We start from the raw sequence: 26,756 nt of genomic DNA, 5'->3' as shown, positions 1-26,756 counted from the left end.
AAAGTACTTGCTTATGCCAGGAATCAGATACTTTTGCTCCTCTCCGGAATCCCAGGTCGGGGAGTGGGAGAGTCTTTAACAGGTATGAGATTTCATCACTTTTGGCCAAGAGGAAGACTGAGAAATCCCACAGAAGAGATAAAGATCATTTTTTACATTGTGTAAGTTAGAAGCCAAATCACATCAGAAAGGCTTTTTTTTGGCATGTAACTTTCTTGGGTGACTGAAATCCAAAGAATATCATTTAATATCAGTATTAATATAGCAGAGGAACCATTTTTTTCATTCATGTATTCAACAATTATTTACTAAACATCTACAAGGCGCCCTGCATTGCTGGGCTACCGTAGGGAGAGTCGTATGTTTCCTGTACTCATAGAGCTTACAAACCATATGCAAAAACAGACAGGATTCAGATCAATACTAGACAGAGAATACATCCACAATGGTATGAAACTGGCAACGGGACCAGAGTGTGTGGAGCACGGTGTGGGCCTTACTAGCTGGAGGCCCAGTGCAAGGAGAGGCTGGCTTGCGTGGAGGCCCAGAGGAGGAAGAAAACAAAGCAAGGGTGAGGCAGGTGCAAGAAGGGCCTGAGGGACACGGAGGGTGCTAGGAGCCCTATAATAGAGGCCTTTCCAGCCGTGGTTCTGGAATTCCACCTTCCTTCCGATGGAAAGCCGTTGGAGAGCTCTAGTAGGGCCAGAGGCAGGATCAGACCTGGGTGTTGAGAAGGTGCCTCTGGCCCCCGGTGGTGGGAGAGGCCTTGATGGATGCACACCGATCACCGGAGGCCAGTGTGTTGCACACATGGGAGATGACGCCGGCTCAGCCCGAGGTGTGCCACATCCAGCTGGAGAAACAAGAGACGGCAAAGGAGCCGATGCAAGGGGCCTTTGGGGTTTTTACATTCGACAGCTTCGCGTTATCAATGCAATCGCTTCCCAGACAATCCATGAGGCTTTTTGTTGTTGTGAATCCCTGGGGCTCGACAGCAGTGCCGCTAAAGAAAGCGTGGGTACGTACGACACAGGGGAGGCCACGGACAGACCTCGCTCGTCTTCATGTAAATAACTGAACAGGCTCCAGCCTCACTGCTGTCCTCGCTTAGAAGACGGGACAGGTGGGGAAATCAGGGGCCACTGTTTTTACTTACAGATCCTCTGTCCATAAGAAGGTCCACTAGAGATGACTATCAGCGTGGGTCTGCTACAAGTGGGTGGAACAAACTGAGACCACTCCCCACACCCCGGGGCCCAAGGAGGTTCCCAGGAGCAGCCAGTGGAGCCCTCGGGGTTCCAACGGGAACGGTTTGCCAAGCACTGAATATCGGGTTGAACGTTCTCAATGTCTTCCCTGGAATGGACGTCAAGGTGGCAAACTAAGCATTTGGCTGCATTGTGTCTGTAATGTCTTCTTATAAATGGAACGCCTTGTTCCTCGAGTCTTTTCACACGTTATCTTTCTTTTTTTTTATATTGAGGTATAGTTGATTTACAATGCTGTGTGAGTTTCAAGTGTACAGCAAAGTGATTCAGTGATACATTATATATATTCTTTTTCAGATTCTTTTCCATTACAGGTTAGTGCAAGATATTGAATGTAGTTCCTTGTGTTCTACAGCAGGTCCTTGTTGTTTACCTGTTTTATATGTAGTAGTGTGTATCTGTTCGTCCCAACCTCCTAATTTATCCCTCCCCCAACCCCTTCCCCTCTGGTAACCATACGTTTGTTTTCTATGCCTGCGAGTCCATTTCTGTTTTGTGAATAAGTCTGTCTGTATCATTTCTTTAGACGCCACAAAGAAGTGGTATTTGTCTCTTTTTTCACACGCCCTCTTTCAAAACGCTGAACAAAAGCATTGCTCTCGATTCTTAAGGCAGGCGGCGCTTGCCAGGGAGGACGCCAGTGGGCTTGGTGAGTCTGGCACTTACGCGAAGATCCACAGACCCACAGCGCCGGGGTTAACCGGGCTGCGGGAAATCACACGAAGACAGACACAGAAGGCAAGGTACCAGAACCCTCTCCCCATAAATCCCGACACGACCCCCTCACCTGTATTCAGGGCGGAGCCCGCTGTCATGTGAAGCCTGTCCTCAGGTCAGAGACAGCAGGAGCTGGGAAGGTTTGGAAGGGGGCATGGGGAACTGTCACGGACACACTCTGAATGCACCTCTTGGCAAGAACCTACCGTGTGCTCAGCGGTATGTAAAGAAGCTACAAGGAAAGGCAAGACGACAGCCTCCACAGTTACTGTGTAACTAGCGCGTACAAAGAGATGGATTCGTCATCTTTAGAGCCACGGGGATGACACTGTGCTGCGCACAACCTACAGCCACACCGTAGGGCGATCCACCAAAAGGGCACCAGAACATGGAGGGCCCCGTGGTCAGCAGAGGCTCCCTGGAGGCAGGGACACACAACATATACCTCTAGTGACTGGCCCTGTACAAAATTTTAAAGACAAAAATCAATGGAACTAAGCCACCTCTTCAAACAGGAGAAGCAAAATAAAACTTCATACGTATTTCTCCCAAAAAACGTTTTTTGGAAACTACTCAACCTTACAAAATAGTCGAAAGAATAAAAACAAACCCAGGTATACTCCTTCACTTGGGTCGGCTAACTGTTGACATGTTGCCACACTTGCTTGCTTTCTGTCTCTATGTGTACACATGTGTGTATACACACAGAGGTACCTAGGCACACATCATACATTTTTTCTACATCAGAAGATTTTAAAAGAACAAGGCATGTACTCGTATTTGTGTATCATGACGTTTCAGAGGGAGCTGCATACAGGATGGCGCTTCACCCCCTAAGTAGTTTGGCCTGGGTCTCCTAGAGTAAGGATAGTTTTCCCCCCGACCTCGCTACCATGGAAACTATGAAGAGTAACACTGACTCCATCAACAAACCTCCTACACAGTCCCCAAATAATTGTACCACCTGGGTCTTTTTTCCAATCCAGGATCCAATTGAGATCCAGATACCCTTATGTTTCTTGGTCTTTTGAAATCTGGAACCATTCCCTCACCCCCGACCTTTCTTGGTTTTGCATGACGCTGACTTTTGGGGGAAGAATCCAGGTTCAAGTGTCTTAGACAATGTAGTACGTTCTGGATTTGTCTATTTCCTCGTGTACAGATTCAGGTTGAACCTTTCTGGCAGGGATATTATACCGGTTTTTTGGTGCCCTTCTCGTTACCTCCTAGGAGGAGGTACGTGACAGCATTGGGGGTCTCTTGGTTAAGAGTACAGCCCGCAGATTGCTCTATTTTATGTCCCAATTTACTTCTTAACGAACCTTCTCTCCATCATTTTCTCTGAGACACACAAAATAGTCACTGTAACTTTTTTGGTTGGGATTACCTTGACCCCCAGATGTGCTTATTATCACGGGTAAATTTGCTGCCATAAAATATTCTTAATTAAGGATTTGCAGTCCACTTGAGGAACGTTTTTATCATCATCAAAGGATTAAAAAAAAAAATGACTGACTATCCTAGTAGATATTTGAGTAGAGTGAGGAACAGACTGCTGGCAGGTCCCGTCAAAGAAAATGGCATCTCATAAAAAGCAGGTTTCCTCCTGTTTTCTTTTTTTAGTTCATAAGAAACCTTTAACATCCCTAAACCTTTTTTTTTTTTTGGATGGGAACGAATTAGAAATACCAGACACAAGATCAAAGTATTTCCTTGATTATCATTAAAGTCTTCATCCACTTCAGGAAAGGCAAAGTTTTATATATAAGAACCCCAAACTCCAGAGGGTGAAGTACATTAAAATACCCTGTGAGGGCGCCTTTATGCTGGTAAGATACAATGGATATTGTTATCAGGCATTTAGGAACAGATATTTTAGTCCCCACTGAAAGACTCTCCCTTTGCATCGACTGTTAAAAAAGGATAATGCATGCTGTATTAATTTATCATGAATGAATCATGACTCTTTTTCAGCCGCCTCCTTTCAATTAGCTACTGACTCTGTCCATTTTTTCCTGAGCTCTTCTAGCTGGGTCCAAAGAATGTCAATCTCCCTCTAGACTAAAACAACCCCAAAAATATATTACTCGAAGCATTTCCCTGCAGTATACAGTTGTCTTGCAGAGGAATAAAAATAAGACGCTACTTAGCAGGTGCTTAAGGCTTTGAAAGCTGGGTCACAAATCAAAGCCAGCTCCTGCATTAACAAGAACTTTAGGAAATATTCTTTAAAACCCCCATAAGTTTGTTTCTGAAAGAGGAAAGGAACACACGATCCTTTTGAAGAACAAATTATAGAAATCACAATAGAAAATGAATCTCTTAAGCTGCTCAGCGTTAACAGTGGACACAAGCCACGGCTCTAAGCCGCTGTGGATGTTTGCTCCAGGATGAGAACCCTGTGCTGCTGGGTTTAAATTTAACAGAAAAAAAAAAAAAATCCTAAAAGGTGATTGTCTTTTTCCTCTCCTTAATATGTATTCTAACTCTAATCCCTCAAAGTAAAAGACCATTGAATACTCTAAGAAGAAAGAGAAGATTAAGTTAAATCTCTTGTTGTACGTGTCAGGGTTTCTCCACGTGGCACCCGTGACGCTTGAGGCCAGGGTAACACTCGGTTGTGTGCTGTCTGCGTATTGCGGGATGGTTGAACAGCATTCCTGGCTTCCACCCCCTGGATGCCAGGAGCCAAGCTCCTCCAAACTTATGAGACCCAAAATGCCTCCAGAATTTGCCAACCTCCCCCTGGAGGGCAAAACCGCCCTGCGGCGGGAGAAGGGCTGTCGTCGGTAACCCCCGAGTCCCAAGCTGCATTGTGAAGATGGTTACATCTGTCTGCACCCCATCACCTTGGCTCGCAGGATTATCCAGGTACTTATCCTACTTCTCCCAAACAAAGGGCATCCTTTACTTTTCATAACCGCCCTGGGAGCCTGTCCTGTGCATCTCCCTTGTACAGAGGAAACCCGGGCGCAGGAAGGTTAATCCGCTTCCTGAGAACGAGACCAGCAGGTGGGGAGCTGGGGTCCAAAGCCTGGGTCTCCCTGACTCCGCACGGTTCCACCTCTGGGAGCCTTCGCGTACCAACGTGAACCATATCTTGTCTGACAGCATTTCTGTGCCCGTTCCTCCGAGCCTGCTGCTGTGGGGTGGGGGGACACTGAATGCCCCGCAGTGCCCCCCTGACATCATAATGACAGAGTATCATCAAGATGCAGCCTCTGTCTGAGAGGAGGGTGTATAGCAGGGACTGTCACCTGCAAGGTCTGTGAAAGCTGCTTCCTTCATCCTGTCCCCATCAATATCACACACACACACACACACACTCACCTGAACCAGGGGCAGGTGCTCTTCCTGCAGGAAGAAGGCTTGTGCTGTGCCTTGGGTGACGAGGCCAACACACATTTAGAAAACTCCACCCCTGAATTCTCTGAGACACGCTGATTATCGCTGCTGACTAGTGTACACGCCCTCATGGGCCCAGGGCAGCTCTTCTCCAGGAAAAAATGTTTGTCCCCATTCCTCCTCCCCTTTAACAAAGTGACCTTTTGTTGAGAAGTCGTGTCTGCAGGAAAAGGAGAGCTGGGGCAGCTCCAAATTGATGTCACCCCTGCAATATGGTAATGTCCTGAAACACCATTGTAAAGGGCACCAAATACCCACAGGACGCAGACAATGCACGTGGTCAGGGCAAGGAGAGCGTCTTGTGAATAGGCCATGATATTTCCAGAGCCAAAGTACCCGTCCATGCGTTTCTTGTACTTACAGTGACAACAATTTCAGATGGTCTTGGGCGACTGTCCTCCAGGTCTTATGTTACCGAGACCACCGTGAGCAGGAACAGGGATGGTGAGTGCCTCTCAGCAGACAGAAACAGGGTGCACAAAGCTCATCCTGTGAATTCATCCAAAAGAAGAAGAATCGGACACCGAATAACCACATTCTGAAACACTTCAATGACATGAGCTCTTTCTGGCCTAGGGGATTCCTCCTCCTGCGTGTTTCTTCTTTCCATGCTCTGCCAACTCCTACTCATCCACAGGTGTCAGCTGAGTGGCCACCGCCTCAGAGAAGCCCCCTGTGATTTATACAATCTAAAGCATTTGCCCCACGGTTGACGAATCCTAGCACTGTTTTTTCTTCCCCCCTCGATAGCAGTTGTCACTATCTGCAATAGTCTATTTATTTGGTTTCTTTTTATTTGGTATCTGTCCTTCCCACAGGCTCTAAGAGTCAACAGGGCAGGGCTATTTCTTTGTCATAGCAAGCTCTCGCTAAATATTTTCCCAACAGAGCTGGGGTCACAGACTACGGGGCAGGGGACTGTGCCCCCATCTGTTTTTGAAGCCAAGTAAGAATGTTTTCACATTTTTAAACTGTTGAAAAAAGAACATTTTTGTGACACATGAAAAGTCCATGAAATTCATATTTCAGGGTCCACAAGCAAAGTCCAAAAATACTGGAACACCCATTCATTTACTTATTACCTGTTTGCCCCTATATTACAAAGTCCGAGTGGAGTAGTTGCGACAAAGATTGTTTGGCTTGAAAAGCTGAAAATGTTTTACTATCTGGCCCTTTACAGGAAAAGTTTTTCGATCTCTGGTATAGAGCCCCACCCACGAATTGAAAATGAGCTCAAAAAAAGCCAACTCAATGCCCTTCAACCCGAAGAATATGTATACATATTTTTTCAAGTTGCTGACATTTAGACAAAAACTAGCATGTCCCTTGGAGCAATTTATTAATGTGTAAATCTATTGTTTATCCTTTTAAAATAGGAAGCATAATCTCACTTGGTAAATAATATTCACAAGAGAATGCCACGTTAGAGAAAAATTACTATTCCATAGATTTTTGTCAATGTAAGTCTTGCTTTATTGAAGTTCAGCTCCCAGCAACAATTTCTTGGGTTCAATCAGTACCCCAGGAATATTCTCCCCCCAGAGATGGCATTTGAAACTGTCATCAATCTTCCGGCATGGCTTTCCATCTTAGGTTCTATTGAAAACAAATGGTGTAAAAAAAGTTCATTTGTGTCATTCTTTAAATTAGATTCCACATATAAGTGAATGAACTTTTGTACAAAACAGAAACAGATTTGCAGATCTCGAAATCAAATCTATGGTTACCAAAGGGGAAACACGGGGGGAACTGATAAATTAGGAGTTTGGGACTGACATATACACACTACTATGTATAAAATAGATAACTAAGAAGGACCTACTGTACAGCACAGGGAACTCTACTCAATACTCTGTAATGACCTGTATGGGAAAAGAATCTGAAAAAGAATGGATATATATGTATAACTGATTCACTTTGCTATCCGCCTGAAACTAACACAACATTGTAAATCAACTATACTCCAATAAAAATTAATAAAAGTTAAAAAAAATTTTGAAAAAGGAATGGTGTGCCATCAGTGTTGACCCTTCGCCTCTGTCTTCAGGAATGAAGGAATCTTTGGGCATGGTCACCTCTTCTGCCCTCTCACCACGATATTAACTGGCAAGATTAAGGTGGTAAAGACGTGGATTTGAACACCTGGGTGACTCCCCTTGCGAGGCAGGGAAGATCCAAATCAGCAGTTTTCCTTTCTTGTGCGCACACCTTTTATCGACAGGAAATAGGTTTTAGGAGATCAGCATGGAAGCCCTTTGACCCGCATTTGATACTTTATGAAGAAGAACAAACACATCTAAAGGGATTAAGTCCCAATGCCTCTCACAGTGGTATTGCCACCAGGGACTATGCCTGCAGGAAGAAAACACACAAAGGAAAGTCTAATGGCCCACGCGCAGAGGACACTTTTCAAAATAACACTGGCGTGTTCTCACCCGGGGCGATTTTGCCCCACAGGGGTCACTGGACAATGTCTAGAGACATTTCTCGTTCTCGCAAATGTGTGGATACTATTGGCATCCAGTGGGGAGAGGCCAGGGTTGCTGCTAATGACCTTATGATGCACAGAACAGCCTCTCCCACTGCCAACCACAAACACGCATCCAACCCAGTCCCGCACCGCAAAGAACGAGCTGGTCTCAAACATCGCTAGCGCCAAGGTTGAGAAACTGCATTAGATAATCGGTCTGGTCATCATTAAACCGGGTGTGATGCCAGAGATTGGCAAAAACGTGGATGGGGCTGGGGGGGGGGTGTCACACCCAGTGTGTTCCAACAATCATGCACGGCCAATTATGAGTGGTAGTTCCACTATGACTGTGATAAGTTGTGTGAAAATAAAAGTCTCTGGAGATGAAATTTATAACCCAAGTTATAGCCACAGAACAAGAAAATTGAAGATCAAGGGGTCAGGTCTGCTTTATTATTAGGAACTTATATTTTGATTTAGTTTGTGAGTTAACAATACACATGTTCCATGACCCTTCCCACTGTTTATCTAATCGTCGCAACTGTCATTTACTTGGTCATTTTTTCATCATTCTCATCCCCTCTCCAAAAGAGGTTTTAGTTGTACAACACTGAAAATCACAACAGTGGCGTAAGGGCGGAGTTAGAACCCACCATTCCTTGTCCTTGATTGTGAGACACCAAAAGCCCTGGAAACCGAAAGATTTTTGTAAATTTTGTTTTTTATTTGGCAGCGAAACCCAACCTGAACCGACTTGAGGCATCCGTCCTGTCTCAGCCCTCGTGCCTCAGCTGTATCGTGCCTTTGCTAGTATCATGTTGCACTGTCATCAAACACTAGGCTCAACTGCACTGGGAAAACATCAAAAGGAGGTCGAGACACCTCGTGAGTAACAGTGAGAGGAAGGAAGGAAGGTATTTGTCATTAGCAATAGCCCAGAAGCATGGTTATTAGACAAGGTCAGCCTTGGAGGACCCTTACTTGAAGAAGATGGTCTAGAAAGACGGTAAACAGATGAAAAGGATGAAAAGGTCAGTGGATGAAATTCGACCGATGGGTTTGCCATAGGTTTGCAGATCTCGTCCCAGGATCTATTTCCTGAGGCTCAATGAAAGACAAAAGCTGATACGAACCTTAGTCCTGAAAATACATATAACACAGATGAAAACAGCCCCATCTTGCCACTAAGCTATGATCCCAGAGAAACCCTTACAAGCTGTGGGAGAGAGGTCTTCAAGCTTAGGTTGACGGTCGTGAAAAAACAGCCAAGACGATGGAAATGTGAACTCAAATCACCTATTCATCAGCCACACAGGAAGGGTTTTCTGAGAAATATTCCCCAAGTAGTCCAAGAACCAGCATGCCAAGAGTAGACAAGCCAGGCTAGAACAAAACTGTAAAATAATAGAGTTTCTAGTGTGCTCTCTCACACACTGGTTCTTGTGAAATGTAACACTTCAGGTACTTATTTCTTCTTTGGTATGAAATCTATAATAAGGCCTTCTGACCACGGGGTTTTGTATTCCATGAAGAGCAGATAAACAGTTTCTTCCACTCTACGTTGGTTGTATACTGGTAAGTGCAAAGTTAACAGTGGTGGTCATGATCAAAGAATTGTGAACTACAGTGAAAAAAAAAAAAATCACGTAGAACAGGGGTTGGCAAACTATGACCCCCGGGTCAAAGCAGCCCACTACCTGTGTTTGTAAATAAACAGTCGTGCACGTTCATTTATGTACCCTCTATGGCTGCTTTTGCCGTCACTGCGCAGCTGACCACATGATCTGCAAAGCCAACAATACTTACCATGTATGTGGGCTTATCCAGAAACTGTTGGCCGACCCCTGACCCAGACATGCCTAAGATTTGTGATCTGTTAATTCTTGGCCTCAGGAACCAGAGATGATGGCAAGTTCGCTCCACAAGAGAGACCACTCAGAAAGGACACTGGATTGACAAGACAGACCCTTAATAAAAGAAGTCTTTGAGAGGGTCGATTTTCACATGACCATTTGGCCCCTGTAGACCCTTGTTCCCTAACCATCACCGCTTGGCCAAATAGTACATGATAAGAGAGGTATGCTGACTCTAAAGTACCCCATCGCAAAGGTACTCGAGCATCCAGAGATCACGGACATATGTTACCGGTACGTGTACAGCTACTTCCTATTTTGACTTGGCCACATCTCACGCTTTCCTTAGAGACAGGAAGTACCCAGGGTGTTGATGGTCTATCCTCATACAATTTAATTTACCACTATATGAATACAATGTAACTATCAGAGCAGTTGTCTTCATGTATCCCACTGGGAGCAATAGTCATACATTTTTCTGCAGGAATATTAACACGTTTGATTACAGAGTGCTGCCACCACCTGCTGAGGGGGTCCTATGAGCTACGGAAAAGGCACTTGTTAACTTTCTAAAGCATGCATAACTCAATTCCAAGCTCCAGTCCTTGGAGTCCTGGCTCCAAGGACTTCAGATAAGAAATTGTGTATCGATATTCAATGGTGGAAATCCTGGGAATTTAATCAGAGTGAGTGCCAAGATGTCACTATATATCAACCACATCTGGAATCAGACCAAATTAGACAGCTGCACTCCTAATTCACAGAAACCCCTTCCAAAGCAACAAAAGCCACATGGTATTTCCCTGTTTCCCATGGTGGAGACTCAATTATGTTGCTGGGAGGCTGGGTTGATTTCAAATCCACAGTCGAAAATGTTAGGATTTTTCGTACTTGAGTCCAACTGCCAAGTGGCATTTATGCCTGAAATGGGGCCGAGTATGAACTTATGACACAAAACAAATTCCATAAATCAGCTAAACAGAATAACGCTGACCCAATGAGGGTAAAGAATTACAACCACAGAATTGTCTTTTTTTTGCCATGGGTGGGGAGAGGTTCCAATTTGCCAACAAATTTAATTTGTGTTGTCTTCATTTTACTCCGGCCATTTTCTGGTTTGCTCTGGAGGTTGTTACTGTCTTCATTATATTCTAAGAATATTGTAATTTTCAAAGGGTCAGTTGGTCATCTGATACTTCAAAAAATGGAAGGCTATCAGGATCACGTAATTATTTTCACTCATGTGCTACAGAAAGAAAACATCTCCATTTGCAAAACTGCGTACTGGTGATGCAATTAATATCTCCGATAACCTATTCTGTGTGCTATCCTAGTAAAAACTTTAACTATGGAATCAAACACAGGGAGGCTCCTGCTGAATAACTTGGACGATCTTGGGTGAACGATTTTGCCCCTGAGTCTCCATTTTTGAGGACATTTACATGTTCTCTCCCTAAATCAACTGAGCCATTCTCCCCATGGAGGCCACATCTTCTTTGTATTTCCCATTGTCCAAAAGGCTGTGTGTAGCAGCAGACAGAGGGGGGATCTCACTAAATGTTTGCTGCATTTATGTCCTAAATTAGTTGTACGACAAGTTCTGAAGGTTTCTCCTGGGGAACTAGGAAGAGTCTTGGGGAAGTCAGAAGTTTAACACAGAACTGGAAATGAAGAGGGAGTCCTTGGTGGTCCAGTGGTTAGGACTCTGAGCTTCCACCACCGAGGGCGCAGGTTCGATCCCTGGCGGGGGCACTAAGATCCCACAAGCTTCAAGGCGTGGCCAAAAAAAAAAAAAAAAAAAGAACTGGAAATACAGAGCTGTGGGAAACTATTATAATTATCAACCTCTATAAAAACTGTAAATGTGAAAACAAATTGAGTAAGATATACAGCTTGTCTACGGTTGCCAGCAATCCTTGGTGCTCCTGGGCTTGTAGACCCGCCACTGTAAGTCCTGCCTGCATCAGCACGTGGAGTTCTCGCCATGTATCTTCCCATCGTTCTCCCTCTGCAAGGCTCTATGAGTCTCTTTGTAAGGACACAGCCGCACTGGATCAGGGGCCCACCTGACTCCTGTGGGATCTCATCTTTACTATGTACGTCCTCAGTGACCCTATTTCCAAATAAGGTCACATTCCAAGGTTCTGCCAATAACTGATTGGCAGCAGCGGGGTGGGGAGAGGGTATCACTCTTCAACCCAGAACAAGCAGCCTTCTCCAACAATGGATGGGTACCCCCAGTGTACCCACCTCCTAGAATACAGGGAGGGAGAAATGGAGGAAAGCTAGACCTGATCCAGAACTCACCCACCTTTCTCCTATCTGCAGGTTGTCCCAAATTTCCTCATTTCTATCCTGTCTTAAACCAGCATCCGTAAAGCAACCCCAGGACGCTTACACATTCCATAGGCATTCACTGTTGTTCAAAGCACTTTCCTACCCATCCCACCTGTAACAGGCTGTGTTTGTGAAAAGACTATTTCCCCTGGTTACAGGTAAAAGGACCTGGGGGGCGGGTCAAAGTTCTGAGCTAATGCTAGATTCCATTTCCAAGTCTAGTCAGCTACATTGGTTCAAAAGCTATAACGGACGCCTGGTGGTAGCAGCAAGTTATAGTCACTCCACGATAAGGAACATCCATCCTCTGGGGTTCAGGGGGAGCCCAGCTCCGGACACTTCAGGGCACATTATTAACACTGAGCCAACACCTAAAGCACACACCTGTACACGAGCTTCACGTTGCTTCTCTTCCTCTAGATTCTGAAGGACTCTGGCACCCGCTGTGGGAGGAACTGCTGAGTACCTGCTTCATCAAAGACACTATAAGACGGCCATCGATTTTGGATGGATAAAGTCTATATGGCAAAATGCTGACAACTATTGAATCTATCATTATCATCTGTAAACCCATCAACTATTGAATCTATGATCATTATCCGTAAACCCTTCAACTGCGCAATCTGTGATCATCTGTAAACCCTTCCACCATGGAATCTATGATCATCTGTAAACCATTCAACTATGGAATCTATGATCCTCTGCAAACCCTTCCACCATGGAATCTATGATCATCTGTAAACCTTTCAACTATGGAATCTATGATCATCTGTAAACTCTTTAATTATCGACTATCATCAACTGTATACACTTCAATTATTGAACCTATGATCATCTGTAAGCCCTTCAATTACTGAATCTATGATCAATTATGAAGGATATAAAGATGATCATTCGTTCACGTGAGATTTAGGTGGGGGGAAAATTTGTAACAAAAAGTTGGGTAGAGCCTTAGGAAACAGAAACAAAGTATAAACTATAACCTTTTTTTAAAAGGCCATCCACATAGCACCAACTCATAGGACAAACAAACTTCATCTCGGCCATGACAACGAGGTTCCCAAAATGGCCTTGGACTTGCAAGGCCAGCGGTAAGTCAGTAAACAGCCGGAATGTGCCATGATGTCCGGGTGTGCTCGCGTTTTTCCAGGTGTCTGACGGTGACGGTCAGGTGGTGGGCTGGGCACTCCACTAATGGCCGATGGCCACAGGTCAGACACCTGTACCCTTACACTCCAGTGGGCTTGGCAGAGTCCCGTTCTTGCTCAGGACACGTCCTTGGGGTGTTTATGTCAACACCTCAGGGAAGGTCACGGTTCCCTCAAACAGCATCCCTCATATTCCTCACCCTTAACCGTTCTTGGCATGACCTCACCATATTAATTGGCATTTTCACGATGACCGCTTCATCGTGAAATGGGGCTTCACTTTACCTTGGGACCCGGCAGCTGGCAGACCAGTCTTCAAAGTCTTAACATTTTATGCTAACCGTGATAACTTATTGAACTGATGTGTGTAGAATTTTCAAAGCATCAACGGCCAACACCACTTCTGTTTTGTTGTCTGCCCACGGAATAGAGTCCCACACCCTTGGGTTGGCAGATATACTGGCCCTGCCGACTAAACCATGAAGGGTTCCTTAGTGGACGCTACAGCTGCCTTTCTCTACAGAGATGGGCTTGAGTTAGGGCATTGAGAAGCAGGCCATGAGTGAGAAGCGCCAGCTTTGGGCTTTCCTTGCCGGTCACGGGCTGTGGGGCTGCACCCCGCAAGCTTTGTCGCTACCCAGCTGCGAGACGGAAGAAAGCGCGACAGCGGCACCGATGGTTTACTGGATGGGGGAACTTACACGTCAGAAGCAAAGGGTCCTGGAGCAACACCCCCGCTGTGTACAGCAGAGAACACACAGGACATGGCAACAATCTCCGCAACCGGCGGGGGAGAAGGAGGCTACCATTTATAGGGGGGATAAACATCAGGTGGGCTCATCCGTTACCAGGGAAACTAGCAGCCCACAGCCCCTCAGGTTAACAATCATCACGAGGGCAGATGTCTCCCTTTAATAAACTAACAGGTGGGGCAGCTCTGGCCTAAGGGGCAGGGGCCAAGCACGGTCCTGTGAGCAGGGTGTAGGCAAAGCAGGGGTTGGTCAAGCAGGGGACACACAGAGAACAAGAGAACAGCCATACTGAGTGGCCTGACCGTATACAGGCTGATAAGTGGCGTCTGACTCAGGAGGACAGTCTGTCAACTTTTGAGCGTGGATTTAAAGACGAGGTTTAGAGGCAGATTCATGATTACTTGCTTTCAGTGTAAAATTATTAATCTAGGGTAGCTGGGGGGATTTATGGAATGTGCCAGCTCCCTTAGGGGAAGACTTTGATAAATGACCTAATACTCGATTACCACCCCCTACCTCAAAGTGCAGTCACATTCATTAAATTAACCCCCGGTTTTGGTTTTACAGCTCAGGATATTTGATCTCAAATTGTAGCCTGGGAACTCTGCAGAATATGGGTGTTTTGGCTCAAACCAAAGGGCCGGACTCTATAGAGTCCAGGAATTAAAATCCAAAGACCCTCAATCTACAGGTGAGAGGATGGAGCCCTGGGAAAGGTGAGTGCCTGACCCAAGGGTCACACAGGAAGGCAGCTGACACTGCAGCAGACTCCCAGGTCTCCTTCCAGACCCCGTTTTGGCTACCCACGTGGCATCACTTGCTTCCCCACAGGGTGAATATTCCTACCCGTTGACATGTGGCCAACCGTGGCAGCAGAGGGCAACTCATATCAGGTGCCGGCACTTGCTAGGAAATGACTTTCACAAGTGTGAACAATGCCGTTTCCTGGTGTTTCACCCCCAGTTGGTTTTAGAAACCAAAGAGGTCACAACACCATTCAGACAGATCTAGTGAACAGAGAGAACACCAGAGGGCAAGGACTTGAGAAAGCTAACTATGACCTTCTTGAGAAGTCGGTCAAGAAAGCAGAAAGTTTTATCTCAAGAGAGTAAGACCAGAGGCAACAGCCGGAGGAAACCTGATGAACTGAACTGGGGTCACGTAACCATGTGATGTCTCTGTGGCACTTGGCACTCGTAGGGAGCACGCAGGGTAGGAGAGCCTGGTGGGAGCTGCGATTCCCTTCTTTGTGCCGACAGCAAAACAGTTCTCCCCCCCAATTAAGCTCAGTTTAAAAGCGCTACATCACTGAACAGAATTACTGCCTCTCAGAGTTGAAGCTCTTGTGGGTATTAAAAAACTGAAAGGGCAAAACTTTATTTTTTTGCTAATGCCCCACGATAATGAACATTCTGATTTTGTATCAGTGTTTTATGTCGACAGAAGGAATGTGTTTACTGCACCGTAACCCTCCATCTCTCTCTGGTCTATCAGATGTCGCTGAACTGTCCCAAGTACAGTGACCTGAGGAGAAAAGTTTCTGCTGTGTAAAATCAATGCGGGATGAGGCGGCAGGAAAAGTTAATGTTCACACTATTTGTTAGGGGACACATAAATATTATTATTTCTATAATAATTTCATTTTAGCAAGCAACGCAACTGGCTATTAATGAGCTGAACACAGAAATAGCTAAGTGATGTGCCCACAGAAAACTAGCCGGCCTCCCTGCAATGGAATGTTTACGGAGGCGATGTGAAAGGTGAGGCTCAATGAGTCAAACGGAAACAGAGTTTGGAAGCATCTGAAGGCCAAAAGCAAGAGTTTCTTCCAAACTCAGACTAGGTAGGTTTTCAAAGAAAATGGAGACACATTGTGAGCAAATTACTCTCACAGAGGCAAAACGGGTAAATTTTGATCGAATGAAGTTTTGCAGAAAATGAGACCAGGGAGGAGGTGAATCCAATAATCCAGGTCACGAGTCTTCCAACTGGGGCTCACCGACTCCTAGGAAGACACAAAGACTTGCGGGGGCATGGGTATGTGGGGAAGGGATGCACTCTAAGGAAATCTGTTAACAGATTTTCAACTTCCATTTATGCTCTGCTCCAAAAACATGCTGCTTGGGTTTCCACCCTCACCTTCTTCCACTTGGCACAAAAGGCATCCCTGGCATCCTGGCTCTTACCATGGAGATCACTCCAGGATATAAAATCCTTTCAAGTGCTTCAGGGACAATGTGAAATCTTGGTATCAATGGGATATTGGCCAAAGGGCCAAGGGTGAGTGCCTTTGGGACAAGATTGATCAGGGAGTTGCCAGGAAACATAGAAATGATTCTAAAGTGCCAATACAACATCCACTTTCAAGGAACATTCTGGATGGAATGGAGATAAAGTTAAAGAACAAAGAACCACCCAAGATGGCGGCCACCATAAAAAGGGTAGGTGCAGAAGACACCAATGTGACTTTGAGGAGCAACAGGAGATTAAAAAAAAAAAAAAATTTGCACAGAATATAAGTAGAATCACAGAGCTGAAGGAAGAAACAGAAGTGAAGAAAGAAACAACTCCAAAACTTCAAAGATGCTTGTGAGAACATCATGCTTGCAGATGATGACTGCTTAGTGATACCGTATCAGATTGGTCTCCCTGTGTTTTCATCAGTCACTCTCAAGAAGAAACGGGAGAAATGTTAGAAGAAGCAAAGAAAAATCTGCAAGAAATTGACGCCTTAGAATCCAGAGTGGAGTCATTTCAGTGGGAGTTGGCAGATTTGCAAGTTCAGTTATGCAGAACTGGGAAGAAAAGTAAACCTTGAAGCTCACGAAAGTTAAACATTTAATAATACTTTAAAAATGTGTTTAATAAACATGAATACTGTTTCTAAGAAAAAGAACAAAGGGCCAGGTAAGTACAGAATTTGAGGGTGAGTGGAGAAGCAAGATGGGAAGATGGAAAGAAAATTGTGAACTTTCGCCACAGAAAGGGCTATAGTGCCCAAACGCCCCCCTTATTGGATGCATCCAAATAGTGCATTGCAGTGAAACTCCTAAGATCACCATCGGCAGATGGTGGCCATGGGGTCAGAGAGGTACTTCAGAAACTAAGCCAGCCAGATGGATGACTAACTGGATAAGGGAATGGCAGGATGGACATGAATGCTTCTAGAACATGGAGGAGATGTACTGAAGGTACAGAGATTTGGAAAAGAGAAGCTAAAGGTTGAATTTTGCATATGCCTAGTTTGGAAAATATTTGTAGCTCATGTCACAGGAAAAAGACAATAAAATATCATCGCCATCATCAATTACTAAGGGCTACCAATGTGCTAGGCATTATACTAATACTGTGACTATATATTACCTATGATCCTGATACTGTAAATATGTATTATCTATATTAACCTAAATTATCTATCATCTACTATTCCTTCCCATTTTACAGAAGGGGAAACTGACATTTACAGAAGTTTTTACCAGCTCAGCTTGTATGTAGAAAAGGTGGGATTGGGATACAGGTTTTGTATCTGGAACGGTACCTACCATCACTCATGATACCAGTATTGTCTCCCTGGATACTAGAATGAGGGGAGAAAGCAGAGCACAGGATAGCGGATTAGGAAACGGGACTAAGGATGACATTTGATGCCATGGCTGTGGGTGAGATTGCCCACCGAGGGGAAACAGAAGAAAAAAAGGGCATAAGACATAAGCGTGAGTAAACTGAAACTTCCAGGGGCAGAGGTGGGAAAAAGAACCAGTGAAAGCAGCTCAGAAAGAGCATGCTGAAAGGTATGCAAAGAACCAGAAGCGGGAATCATCGCAAAGGAAAAGATACTGGAACTGGCAGTAAGACGGTCAAAGGTGACCTTGGGAAAGAAGATCCAGGAGACGCCAAGCCAGTTAGATAGAGGTATAGATGAAAGTCTGTGACGGGGACCTGATGGGATAAAGAGTATTGATTAAGAAGGTGGCTTTGGGAAGCCAGAAGGGATCACTGAGGCAGCCTAAAATCTAGGGCAAGTCTAAGGATTAAAGGGAGAGAGTTGAGTCCAATTTGTCAACACCCATTGGCTGGCCAGTCAATTAGTTAGTTTGCCTGTTTGTGTAGACTTTTCAGAGTTTCAGAGGTAGCACAGTTTCCTGCTACCCATGAGAGTCTGTGAGGCTGCGACTTTGGGGGACCCCAGAAGGGGTTTGGATCTAAAACGCCGGGTAATGCAAAAGGGGTCTTAGCTCGTATGAGTAGATCAAACAATAAGCAATCCCGAAGGCACAGCCCAGGATGTGAGTCAACATTGTGCAGTGGACCAGGTGAGCATTTCCACGCGATGGTCTCCAAGAAACGTATCAGCACCATCTGGAGTCAGATACATAAAGCGAATAGGGCCAATTCCAGGTGGGGCTCTGCGACGTCCGCCGGTACGGCTTCAGAACTTTGAAAATACAGGTGCTGTTTAAATGGATTTTTACCTTCCTAAGGATTAGGTCTGATGCAGTGGGCATGCTGTCCCGTCCAAGGGCACGGAAATTGCCCAGGTAGGCTTGGGAACTAGAGCACCAGGTGAGTATTTTGTTTGGGGTTTTTGGTCTTCCTGACATGATGGAGAACTGAAGCCATTCATTTCGTGATTCTCTGCCCTTTCCCAACCTCCCGAATACTCCCTTTCAAAGTCTGGGCTCATTAGAGGGAAACCCTATTTTGCTACGCCGATTTCTTGCTTTCTCCCTCCTCCGCTGGACCCTTTACGGATTTGTGATTGCAATGGCAGACGTTCATGTCTGAGTCCATTTTAATGCTTGAGTCATTCCTTTTTCAGAGTCCCTGGCGAGGAGATATTATCTATTTTTATCTGAACGACTCTAAACCCCAGGGCACGTGTTGGCCATTTACTATTACAGATTTTAAAAGAGGTCACTTCCTTCTGAGGATTTCTATCACTTCGCTCCACCAACCAATTCTTCCTGGTTTATCACAGTCAATTTCAGGGCAATATTTTATCTGTGGGATAAAGTTTCCAGAAAGAAGAGGGTTTATCAGATATTAAGCTTTTAGCTGGGCAAGACTTCCAGCCAATGTCCAGGAGCTGAAGTCCCAGATCACCAGAAGATCAGGCTTCTGTGCCAATTTCATTATCTATAGGTAAGAACTCATTATTCACTACCTGGACCAGGCCTGGGAGGTCTATTGTATAATTGCAAATTATATCACTTGGTATTTTCTCTCTCTCTTTTTTTTTTTTTTAATTTATTTATTTATTTTTGGCTGTGTTCGGTCTTCATTTCTGTGTGAGGGCTTTCTCCAGTTGCGGCGAGCGGGGGCCACTCTTCATCGCGGTGCGCGGGCCTCTCACTATTGCGGCCTCTCTTGTTGCGGAGCACAGGCTCCAGGCGCGCAGGCTCAGTAGTTGTGGCTCACGGGCCTAGTCACTCCGCGGCATGTGGGATCTTCCCAGACCAGGGCTCGAACCCGTGTCCCCTGCATTGGCAGGCAGATTCTCAACCACTGCGCCACCAGGGAAGCCCGGTATTTTCTCTCTTTTGAAAATCCTTACCAAATAATACCCTAGCATGCTCCCATGTCCAGATTTCAAGTTTTGATTTTATTTACAACTGTGTAAGTTGCCCATATTCAGTGCATTTCCCTTACTCCTACAATTAGCTGTGCCTTTTGAAACAACTGTGCATTTGTTCAAATGATAGCAGTCTGAGATATACAAGCAATGATCATCTCATTGACAGACACTGACTTGCTTATAAGGGAAATCAGTCTTAAGGACCTAAGTATTGGTCCATATACCTTTCCTTTGGAAATGACCATAATTTCAAGCAGTTAGGAGAAAACGGCGAAAATGGCAGAAGAAGGTCAGATGATTTAGTGTGAAGGCAGACAAAAGACAAGCATTCCATGCAGCGAGGGGCATGGAGATGTACAGAACACCTAAGTTTTATTTCCTCATGCTTGAGCGATTAGCTCTGGGACCTTGTAAGACAAGGATTATAGGGTCATGTAGCAGAATGATATAATCTGATGATTGTCAACATCCCCGAGGGCAATAATCACAGGGTTCCAAGAAATATGATGAAACTGAGAAAAATATGACTTCTTAAAAACATCTTCAGGCACGGGGTGGGAGTGGGGATGAAAAGAAATGGGCATAAAGGATCTCACTGGGGTGATGAAAACGTTCTAAAACTGATTTATGGTGATGATCGCACAACTTGGTAATTTAATGCAAACCACTGAATGGTGCAAGTGGGTGAATTTCAAAATACATAAAATACTCCTCAAAAAATTTGTAAACAGGCGTTACATCATTTAAAGAAAAATAACACAGACTGAATTTAAAAAGTATACATGTAAATTTAGAACAGAGTGCCCTTGTGTGCCACTGTAAATTGAATAAGGTGGTTGGACTTTTACACGTTTTATTCTTTTTCTCTCTTTCTGCTAAACGTGAACGTGTGTGTGTGTGACTGGCCTGTCTCCTGATGTTCCTGGCAGGGACACGTCCTCTTGGGAGGACCTTCCCCAGCGTCTGTCTGAGGCAGCCCACCAGGATGTGGAACCAGCACGGCTGAGAGAAGCTAAGGTCTCAGGAAAGGTCAACAATGTGTGGGCAGAAACAAGACAGAAAAGCAAACAGGGTTTGACCCACAGAGTAAACTGTGTAACGGGACGGAGTGTGGGGAATGGCCCAGGGCAGTGGCTCAGGGCCAGAGTTACCAACGACTGGCTTCATGAGGCTTCTAGACTCTGCACACGGTGCAGGCATGGTGGCTCAAAGGTACACGGGGTTCTGGGGGGCAAGCAGGATGCTTTTCATTGCCCCTGTTTTAAATGAGTACCCGATACTCTTAGGCTTCATGGATCGTCCAAAGTCATGATTTTTAGTAAGATCTCCAAAGACAGCAGTATCTTCAACATTATTTCCATGGAATTGTCCAAGTTTTTAATTCAAGGCATATTTTTATCACTGAAAGGCTGCCAAGGGTGGATGCTAATTCTTTCCAATCAAATTTACTTAAATCCAATGATTACCGTATAATACATGGAAAACAGACAGTGAGCCCTATTTGTTAAACATGTTTTTATGAACGTAGCAATGGCTTATCCGTTTTGGTTTTCAACTACGTGGAGACAAATTCATTTCATGAATTTTTGTTCTTCCAGCATCCCAGGAAGAAGCAGCACCGAGCATCTTTGCAGGAAAAGCAGAAGTGTTTCCTGCAAGAGATGATGATGAAGCTGAGAATGTAGTTAATTATGTGCTGCAGGGAAAATTCTCCTGGGACAGCACTGATGCAATAGGGGACTACAGGTTTGGTGAAGAAGGAAATCCTTAAAGTCTTACTGAAAAACAAACAAGTTGTGGGCAGCACTCCAAGCAAATTGGTAAATAACCAACTGTTACATTGGTAGGAAAATACAAAAGGGCCACAGAAAGGATTCCCAATATCCCTGCTATGTAGTTATCACAGGTCTAAATGACACTAGCCTCTCTAATTAGCTCACTATTGGAACCAAAAAAAAATAATCATACTCAAAGTATAACTTTATGCACAAGGTTCATTCAGCTTAAAAGATGCAGAAGTGAAAAAAATCACGGGAACAGACATTCCATTTGAAAACTTCAGTGGCAGCTATGTTCAAAGGTAGCTGGGAATGTATGGCATTTATGCAATTCTTTAAAGAAGGCCATCTGGAGTCACCATATTGATTCTTCCAATGGCTCTTATGGAATATATAATCAGGCACCACGTATATTCCACACACACCATTGTACCCTAGGAGGCTTCATGTCCTAATGAATGCTTGGGCAGTGGCCAGGAGCACTCTTTTTTGCTGAAAATAATTTGTAAGTAGTCACTTAGCCGCTTTCACACTACTGTGTTTGATAAAATCCCTAATCTCGTAATGTGTCCACTGGACACAACTGTATGTGTTGAGGGTGAGGAAATGGGGTTGGAAGAGAGATGGAAATTAGTGCAGTCAACCCAGAGAGAAAGGTTCCTGATCTAACTGGAATTTGAATCTTCATAAGGTGATGGGCCATTGGTTCCATCCCCTGGACCTCAGGACACCCAGTTCTGTCCCCAGACCAAGGCAGGCTGGGACGGGGGTAACACTTTGTGGGTGGAGAGGAGAGGGAGGCCAGGACGCAGGAGAGAGGTAGGTGACGTGTGATGGAGAACAGGCAGGTGGAGGGAGGGTCCCAGAAGACCCCGTTTACTCCCGGCTCCGTGGCCCATTTCAAGCTGGGGAGCAGATTCAACTCAACAACTCCGAGACTCCTGGGATCCCTGCCACCATCTGGAACACCAGCAGCCCCGCCCAACGGCAACTCCCAACGGGACCAGGAATCGCCCCTACGGATTTTCAAGCCCATCTCCAGCCGCCAGGACAGGTTTGATGGCCTCTCTGGACCCCAGGGGCCTCCTTCCGTGACCTTGGGACCATGTGACCCTGTGTTTCAGGTGACTGGTTTCTGGGCCCCCCCGCCTCCTTGTATTCCAGCTGAGCCTCTGCTGTCCCACCTTTCCCAACAGGCTGCCGGCCAGACAGAAACAAGTTTTACAAACGCTCATGATACAAACTGAGGCTGTGCCAAGCGCTCTCTCACGGATAAACTGCATCTTCCTCAACACAAATTCTGACAGGAGACGCTGTAATTTTACCTCTCGGGGCTGCTCAGCCGCAGCAGAGACAACCATCTAAAACGAGGACCCCGACGATGAAGAGAGGTTAAACCTGGAGGTGGAAAACAGCACGGCAGTTGATCAGAAAGCGAAACATAGACTGGCCACGTGACTTGGCCAGACCGCTTCTGTGTGTACACCCGAAAGAAGTGGAACCACACTCTCAAAGACATCTGTACACCCGGGGCTCACGGCAGCATGGCTCACAGGAGCCGAAACGTGAAAACCTACATGCTCAGCAACAGGTAAACGGATAAACAAAATGCAGTCCAGCCATGAAATGCTGCAGGATTCAGCCATGAAAAGGAACAGAGTTCTACAACGTGGACAAGCCTTGAAAACACGACGCTCAGCGAGCGAAGCCAGACCCAAAAGGCCACATATCGTGTGATCCCATTTACAGGAAATGTCCAGAATAGGTGAATCCACAGACACAGAAAGGAGATTAGTGGTAGAGGCTAAAGGGAAAGGAAGTTGGGTTTGGGGGGCACTGATAAAGGGTATGGGGTTTTGGTGGGGGGAATAATGAACCACTTCTAGAACTAGAGAGAGGTACCAGTTGAACAAAGTGGCTGGATATACTAAATGCCTCTGAATTACACACTTTAAAACGGTTAATATGCAATTTGTTGAATTTTACCCCAAGTTTTTGAATAAAAGCATTAAAAAAGAAACATCAAGCTGAAGTTTACTTTTAAAAAAAAACACCACCAAATCTTCTGATTTCACTAGCGTCATGTTCCAGCCTCAAACTGAGATTTGGACAAATGCCAACCCCCCACTGTGAACGCAAACAGGACTGTAGGTCACCGCTGGTGACGATCTGGACCCACCAGCCTGGCCCAGGGACCATAGACTCGGGTCCAATGAACCTTCTGCATAAGGACAGAAGGAAGGACTACACGGACAGCAGTGGAGTGATAACGTCCAACCAATAAGAGAACACTTTCCGCTGTAAGGCCTGGCTGGACTGAATGGGGCTGGGGGGAGGGGAGAGCTGACCTGGTAGCTAGGATCATGGAAGAAGGATGTCACTAGGGTCTACTGGGTGTAAGGAGGCAAGGGCTGTCCAGAGAGACCTATTTTCCAAATCCTATTTAGGCTCCCAAGTCCTGCCACAAAAAGGCATCTGTTATAGGCAGGATTCTAAGATAGCCTCCATGGCTCCCACCTCCTGGTACCCACATCTTTGTGTGATTCTCTCCTCTTGAGGATGTGTGTGTGTGTGAGGGGGGCCTGAGATGTAGGACTTGGCAAAAGTGAAGGAATATGATTGAGGTCCCTAATCAACTGACTTTGTGGGACTCAACGAGGAGACTGAAGTGGGTGGGCCTGGCCTAATCAGGTGATCCCTCGGAAACAGACTCCAAGCAGAGGATTTGCAATCCTCCTGGCCTGGATGGAAGAAACAGTCATGGAGTGAAATGCCTATAGGGAGGGGTGGCCCCTAGGAGCTGAGGGTCCCAGTCCTACAACCACAGGGAACTAGATTCCGCCAACGTGTTGAATGAGCTTACAAGGGGATCCCAAGCTTTCAGGTGATAATACGACTGTGGCCAATATTTTGCAGGCTTGTAAAGACCGTCGTGAGCAGACGAGCCAGGTAAGCCATGCGGAGACACCTGACCCACAGACACGGAGATAATCAATGGATGTTGTTCTAAGCCCTTAAATGTGCGGTAATTTGTATCCAGTGACGGATAACTATCACAACATCCACTCCCAAATGTACATAAAACGGTAATAACACCACTGCATTTAACCAGGATGCAAAACCAGCAACTCTCAAGTACAGTGGTCCCCTCCACCAGCAGCCACGGACAGTAGCGACAAGTCATGTCAATTGGACTTGCAAAGAATTTTCAGCTCCTTAAGGCCAATGGTCCTGGTTCCTGGGGCTCTTCCTCTGACTCTGTGAGCCTCCCTCCCATCTGTGCAACTGAAAAATCCCTTTCTGGGTTTGAGTGAGGGGGCATTGAGTTTCTGTCACTTCCAACCAAAAAAACCTGAGTGTGCACCCTCTAGCTCTAGACAGTTATGACCATCGCCTCCTTGATTAATGAACTCCTCACCTGGACTCATTTGCAATTAGAAGTTCCTGGACTCCACTGCGTGCTGCCGACCGTGGTGAGTCTGCCTCAGGAGATGTCAATGATGTGACATGACCTGGAATGCCCAGGAAGGCACATGGCTTTCGACACCCCTTTGGATGTGTCACCCATGGGATGGGTGAAAAGATGGTGGGGCAGGAAAACTCTTGGCCCCAACACTACCTATAGAAAACAGATTTATTTTTTCCCACCTGTAATGTAAGATCCGCCTAGACCAACGACTGTCAAGCCCCAGTGACTTTGTCTTCCGGGGGACAGGTGGCCCTGTCTGGACACATTTTTGGTTGTCACAGCTTGCGGGCGTTGCTCCACAAGCAACACAGCTGTGCTCACAAGCTGTGACCTTCCACCCACTGGCAGCCAGTGGGTAGCAGCCAAGGATGCACATGAATATCCCACAATGCACTGCCAACAACGGAGCGATCCGGCCCCAGGTATCATTCGTGCCAAGGTGGAGCATCGTGCTTTCAGTCCAAGCTCTGTCTTACTAACTCCTAAATGCTTTTTCTAGCCCGGTGGCTGTCAACGAGGGGTGACTCTGCAGCCCCTCCCCAACGCCCGCCCCTCACCCCCTCCCCCGAGATGTTAGTGGTGTCTGGAGTCATGCTGGTTCTCACAACAGAGCAGGTGCTATTGGCATCTCCTGGATGGTGTCCAAGGATGCGCCTGAACATCCCACGATGCACAAGACCCATCCCACGACAAAGAATTCCCCAGGCCCACAGATCAACTGTGCCCAGGCTGGGAAATTCTGACCCAGAGGCATACACGCTTGCTCGCCGAACGACAATTTTCCCTTCTTCTTAATTAACCAGAAATGGACTTGGTACTTTTTTTTTTTTAACGGAATCACATAGCTGGCCTTTTCAAAGTCAACACGTGCCTATCAGTTTAGTACTTCCAGGCCACAGAATACCAGGCTGGGCCCTCATAACCCACACAGTTCATTTGAGTTAGGGGTTCTTTGCCTTTCAGGTGCACAGGCGGGGGAGAAGCTGCCCCCTGAGCACACGGGGCACAGAAGCTCTGAGCACAGGGTCCAAAAGGCAAAGTCGTTCTGCCCCACTCTTCTGGCTGCATTTAGGTTTCTGAGTGTTTTCACATTATTGCAAAGCTTGGACGGTGCAGAAAGGTCACGAGGTTTTAAGCAGCAGAAGCTGCTTCTGAGGGTATAAGAGAGCATGCGATGATACAGTAAATGGAAAAAAAAAAAACCCCACAGAGTGCAAACACCATCTGATGTTCAAGGTCACCACGTGCTAAAAATGAACCCTGCCCTGCTGGCAATTACAACCCCAAGGCCTCAGTCTCAAAAAAACACAAACAAGTGTGGCTAGGTGTGTTTCAGAGCTCAGAATTCTTTGGATTTTAGAAAGTAATGGCTTTAAAATAGAAATCAAAACTAATTTGTTAAAAGGATTCAAAGACCCCCTCCAACACTGAGCTGCCTTCAGGACGGCTTTTGGCACTCATAACAGACACAGTAGTTTTCTACACTGAAAGCATTCATTCTGTCACACACACCATTTAGCAACTGAAACAACCAAAATTTGTAACCATGGGAGGTGATGGATATTCACTAAAATTATGGTGGTGATCATTTGACAATACACATGGCATAGCAAATCATTGTGTTGTACATCTGAAAGGTATACAATGTTAAGGTCAACGATATCTGAGTTAAACTGGAATATCTATAAATTTGTCATGCAATAAAACTGGAATACATATGTATATATCCACCATTACCTTCATACATATAGATGTAATACATCTATACGTGTATATGTTCACCATTACCTTCATACATATAGATGTAATACATCTATACGTGTATATGTTCCCCATTACCTTCATACATATAGATGTAATACATCTATACGTGTATATGTTCCCCATTACCTTCATACATATAGATGTAATACATCTATACGTGTATATGTTCACCATTACCTTCATATATATAGATGTAATACATCTATACGTGTATATGTTC

General features: G+C 45.5%; 1 protein-coding gene and 1 pseudogene across 4 annotated transcripts in view; one reads left to right on the top strand and one right to left on the bottom strand.

The window, feature by feature from the left end:
* Positions 1-26,756, bottom strand: part of STS (steroid sulfatase) — a 177,593-nt gene that overhangs the window by 122,308 nt on the left and 28,529 nt on the right. For 3 of the 4 annotated variants that reach the window (XM_036840078.1, XM_036840080.1, XM_036840079.1), the window contains exon 2: positions 5,752-5,879. The exons of the other annotated variant lie outside the window; for it this stretch is intronic. The gene's annotated coding sequence lies outside the window, so the exon portion shown is untranslated. The remainder of the gene's footprint in view (positions 1-5,751; positions 5,880-26,756) is intronic. 4 annotated transcript variants of the gene reach the window in all.
* LOC118888709 lies at positions 16,371-16,784 on the top strand (annotated as a pseudogene).

Source organism: Balaenoptera musculus, chromosome X (genome assembly GCF_009873245.2).
Source record: "Balaenoptera musculus isolate JJ_BM4_2016_0621 chromosome X, mBalMus1.pri.v3, whole genome shotgun sequence".
NCBI classification, from domain to species: domain Eukaryota; kingdom Metazoa; phylum Chordata; class Mammalia; order Artiodactyla; family Balaenopteridae; genus Balaenoptera; species Balaenoptera musculus.
Note: the sequence above shows the minus strand (reverse complement) of the source record. Positions and strands in the feature narration are given on the sequence as shown.